This window comes from Ictidomys tridecemlineatus, chromosome 5, assembly GCF_052094955.1.
Source record: "Ictidomys tridecemlineatus isolate mIctTri1 chromosome 5, mIctTri1.hap1, whole genome shotgun sequence".
NCBI lineage: Eukaryota > Metazoa > Chordata > Mammalia > Rodentia > Sciuridae > Ictidomys > Ictidomys tridecemlineatus.
This window is the reverse complement of record NC_135481.1, coordinates 186329337-186334855: the sequence shown is the minus strand read 5'-3', so window position 1 is coordinate 186334855 and position 5519 is coordinate 186329337.

The following is a 5519-nucleotide window of genomic DNA, read 5'->3' as shown; positions in this document are numbered from 1 at the left end:
ATTTTACCTTATGGTCGGATTACACTTCCCGGAACAATGCTGCAGAATACTGGAACCTGAACACAAAGAATGTTCCTTTCTTTATTGTAAAAGCAAGAGGATTGAAACCGAGCTAAGTGTCCATCAATAGGAGGTTTGAGTAAATAGATTCCGGTACATTCCTAAAATAGATGACTCTTGCAAGAATTTAAAGGGTCCAGGGAAAGTTACAGATGGAGATACAGTTTAGATAGATAATAGACCTATCTTGTTAACTAGTCCTGCTTCTACTCTTAGACATCCTCCTTCCCTGTGTAATTTTCGAACTGACTTAGCCAGTTGAGTGCTGTAAAATACAGAAGAAATATATGATAAAAGACAACTTTTAAAGGGCATTTCAAAATGGAGGGGACCAGAGTCTATATGTGTATTAGACTACTATCTGCTGGGAAAGTGAATTCTTGAACTGACCAAGAAAACAATTACAAGGAAGAGGAATTATGTGATCTGTACTCCAACCAGTGTCCAGAAATGATCCTTTTAAAGTGTAAATAGGATCATGATGTTACCACTGTTTACAGGTGACCAGTCCTTGCTTCCCCGAATGCTGAAGTATAACACCAGAGAAGCATGCCCATGTAAGTTTAGAGTGGAAACCAGAAGCTTTATAAAGGACAGCAGAAAAGCCTTCCCCCACCCCCCAGGAGGAGGAGGAAGAAGGGGACCCAAAAGGTGGAATCCCTGGAAGGGGGACGTCTTCCCATTTTTATAGCTAAGGTCTTCTTTTAGCTTTCCCACGCTCCTGTCCTTTGTTTCCCTGTCTTGCAGTGATAGAATGCAGGTGGGAAGGCCCTAAAGGTGGGAGATAGGTGGGCTGAAGGAGTAATCTGGGCAGGAAGGGCCTGGGGTGGTTTGATTAGCACCTCCCTGTTTGCTGGGAGCTGCTTCATTAATAGTTCCTTAGGGTGAATTCCAGGCCTTGGGGACATTAACATTTCAATTTCCTCAAGTGCTGCTCTGGTTTCCTGGACTCTGTTCTCTATAATGGTCTCCATTTTATGTATCTTACTCTCGATATTAGACCCAATTTACCTAATTACACTAACTACCTATCTTTAAATCTGGTTTCCATGATGTTCTGTTTAAAGCCTCTTAACGGCTTTGCATCACCTTTATAATAAAATCTAGATTTGTTGTAATCAACAATCCCTTTAAGTGAATTATCCCCTGCCCAACCTCACCTCTCACCATTTTCCTGCCTGTCCATGCTGCAGCACACTAGCCTTGTGTTTTTCTATGGTCTTGTCTTGTTTTTGTGGGTTTTGATGGCTTGGCTTTTGCTGGTACACACTGGGACCAGCATTCCTCCACATAGCCCTATCGCATGTGTCCTCTCTTCCTTCATGTCTCTGCTCCCATCCCATCCCATCCCCCAAAAGACATGTCCTGCTTCCTCTTTATTTATTTTGCAGTACTAGGAATTTGTGTATGTAATGCAAGAATTTTACCACTATGCTATAATCTCAGCCCCTGACCTCTCTTTAAACTAGTAAACTAATGAGCCAGGTATGGTAGCACATGCCTGTAGTCTCAGCCACTCAGTGAGGCTAAGGCAAGAGGGCTTCTGGTTAAAGTCCAGCCTGTACAACACAGCAAGATCCAGTCTCAAAGGAAAAAAAAATATCAGTAGATCCCCACAAATTTGAATTCTCTTTTTCTTCTTTTCTTTCTTCACTAATCTTGTTAACCTCTGATGGTTATGTTTCTTTATTACTTATCTCTTCACTAGGGTTAAGTTTGTTTTAAGGTTAGGTACTTTTTAAAAAAATATTTTTATGAGTTCTTGATGGACCTATAATTTTATTTATTTATTTACATGCAGTGCTGAGAATCAAACCCAGTGCCTTACACTTACTAGGCAAGCGCTCTACTGCTGAGCCACAATCCCAGCCCATGAAGTACTTTGTTTTGCTCCTTACTGTTTTCTTATCACTGGAAATAGTGCCTGATACATAGTAAGAGCTTGGTAAATATTTATTGAATGAATAAGTTAAGTGAATAAAAGCAATGTACAGCACCATGAATTTGGAATAGTACCATGTCTAAAAAGGTGTAGTAGATAATGCTAGCATAATTATACACAAACTTTGGAAGGAGATCTGGAAGATTGGGAGTGGTAAGATGGGAAGGACACTTTATTTCACTGTATACTCTTTTATGCAGTTTAAAAAAAAATGTAAGGAGCTTCCTTGGTTGTCAGTGAATCCTATATCCTATAAGGGATGTTGAGGGGGTCCTGCATGAGGTGGTAAATTGAAGTAGATGATCTCAAAGATCTGCCCTTCAGATTTTGACAACTAGAGTAGGCCCACAACTATCTAAAGACCAGAAGCACTAAAGAGATGGATGGTATCACATATTATAAACACTTGCAGTTAAGAAAATGAAAAATGAGGGCTGGGCCTGTAGTTCAGTGGTTTAGCGCTTGCCTAGCATGCGTGAGGCCCTGGTTTAAATCCTCAACACCATGTAAAAATAAATAAATAAAATGTATTTTATTTATGTAAAAAAATATGTAAATGTAAAAAGAATATGTAAACATAAAAAAAAAAAAGAAAATGAAAAATGAAGGCTGGGGCTATAGGTCACTGGTGGAGCGCTTGCCTAATGTGCATGAGGCTCTGACTTCCATCCCCACCATTGCAAAAAGTCAAAACCAAAACAAATTAAAAAAACTATTCTGCTGGCAGCTAGGCCCAATGTCCTAACTGAACATAAACAGTGATCACAAAATATAAACAAATGCCAGATAAGGTTACTCTGTGGTCGAAACTAGAGCCAAGACCATTCTGGCACCATAAATATAACTATATATCTCCTCTTGTAATATGACTGGGTTCTGCTGATTTTCCAACTTTTAATCCTCCTACCTCCTGGATAAAAATGATTAGATACCTAGTCACTGAACTGCCCCACCTACTTGACCGTGTCCAGTGCAAAACAGATCCCTATTTCCTTAGCATTAGCACAAGTCCTAAAATAAACTCCTCCCACTTACATCTTACCAAGACATCTCCTAGTGTCTCTGGTGTGGGTTCTCCCTTGCTGAATAAGCTCAATGAACCTAATTCGGGGGAGAAGTGTCAGAATCCAATTCAGGGCCTTGCACGTGTGTGGAAAGCACTCTACCACTGAGCTATACCTTCAGTCCAGTAAAGCTAATTAGTTTTGACTACAGCTTTGTTCCAGCGTCACCGGAGTCCTAGGCCAGAGGCCTGACTCTGGTCGTCCCAACAAATTCCGTCTTGCCACTTCCCCCCTCCCCAAAACACACACACAACCAAAAATAATGATGAAATAGGAAAGAATTTAATCAATCTAGCTACATTGAGAAGACAAGAGAGAACAGGAGTCTGTAGTCATGTCTTTGGGGGTGCTGACATGAGCTTTAAGTTTAAATAGAGGAAGAACTGGGGCAGGGAGTGAGAAGTCTGCATAATTAAGCAGTCTTGGTCCTGCTGATCATTATCTCAGTGTTTTGTTCTGCAAGATGGCTCCAGGAGAAGTCTTTATTGTTTTAAGGGACAATCCAGTTCTTGTGAGATGACTTTTCCTGCTTAGGAGAGCAGCCTAAATTCCTGTCATGGGGTAATTGCTCCCCCTTGGGGAGGTGATCTTATCATGGGGTGATCTGCTTACAAGGCTCTGCTGTTCCTGGAATCCAATGTGACTGAGTAAGTTTAGGGTAATGAGTGAAGACCTCTGGGCACCAGAGGGACTGGACAGGACCTTGTAAAAGCTGATTGTTGAATGTCCTTGCAAATCTTAAAAATGCATTATTCTTATTTTGATGTCTTCAGTCTTGAAGGGGGACTAGATAGGTTATATAAATATAGGGGTCACAAACCTAGAAATACCAATTTTTAGACAGACTTAAGTGATTAACCTGCCTACATGCAGAGCTGAGCAGTAATCTGACCCAAAGTTTAAGGTAGCAAGGCAGGAAGATACAAAATGAAGGTGGAGATACCAGGTTAATCCTGCTCTTAGTTACATTTGCAGGCGCAACTGAAGAGTCAGTGCTTTGTAGCAAAAGCCGCTTCTAAGACTCTGTTACAATTGCCCTAGCAATTAATCATGCATAGCCTAGTAATGTACTGTACTTGCCCTTATCAGATACCTGTGTAATTGTTACCAGGGTCCCAGATAGAAGCTGAACTCCAGGATCCCTGATGACTTGGTCTGGCCACTCAAACCCCCAGAAAAAAAGGTGGAGAAGTTGATGGTGAAGCAGGATTAATTCCAGTATGTCACACCTGGAAGACAGATTTAAGGGCATTGGGTGTTGCAGCAGGCTTGGGGTCAAAGGGGGAAAAGAATAAAGGTGAAAGTTGAGGAGTTTGTACAGTACACAGAGATTTGTCAAGTGGCAAGGAGGTTGCCACTGAGGGGACTCTCCATTTGGTGCCCAGGAATTGCAGCTGCTCAGGAGGGTATCTCTACTTGCTTTGTAGGATGCTTATCTGTTAAGCCTGTGTTCCTAGAAGGGGGAAATCTCAATTTGCTTGAAACATATTTATTTATCGGATCAGTGATGATTCCTAGTTGCCATGTGGCTGCTTTCCTGTGCTGTGCCCTTCTGTCATTATATTCTGCTTCATTTTGGGTGTATTTCACTATGGACTCAACCTCTGAAAATCTACAAAGCTTGCCAGTTTTCACTGTTTACCAGGATTGATCATTTGTAGCTTCATTAACTTCACTTGGCCCTTCCAGAAGAAAACATTGAACCATAATCTCAGAACCCACAAGAAGGCATGTTTTCTAACAGCTCCAACTTCTGCCATCTGTCTTTATTCTTCATATAAAGTTCAATTTATGACCACCAAAAAACATAATGACGTTATTTTTTTTTCCCCAGTACTGAATTGAACCCAGAATTGTCCTTTGACATAGGTAACATTTCTTGGATCCATCCTTCTGTTCACAAGTCAAATATAAATTACTCAGAAAAGACTTCTATGACTACTTCCCAACTAAACTATATTTCCCTTATAAAGTGGGCATTTAAATATATATTTAATTATACATATAATTTTATAAAATACATACAACTTATATACAAATATAATATATATAATTATGCATTTTCTCCCCGGTGCTGTGTATCCAACCCAGAGTACTCTACCACTAAGCTATTCTTTTATTGAAAAAATATTCCCTATACTACTTCTTCACAGTATTCATCACACTATGGCTTGATGCATTTACGTTCATCGTCAGTCTCCTCAACCTAGGTCACAAGTTCTACGAGGGTAGACAGCGTGTCTCTTTGTGCACATCTATGCACTTCCCGCCACCCCAGATCTTCAGATCAGCCTCCCAGTAATACAATAGACATAGGAAAGCAGCTTTTGCAGGTCTTGCCCCCTAAGGCAGATTTAGCCACGCCTCTTCCATCTCCTGCCAATCACAGGTGCCCTCTAGGCAGCTACTGCGGAGGATAGTGGGCGGGACCACGCAATGACGCAAACCGCGCG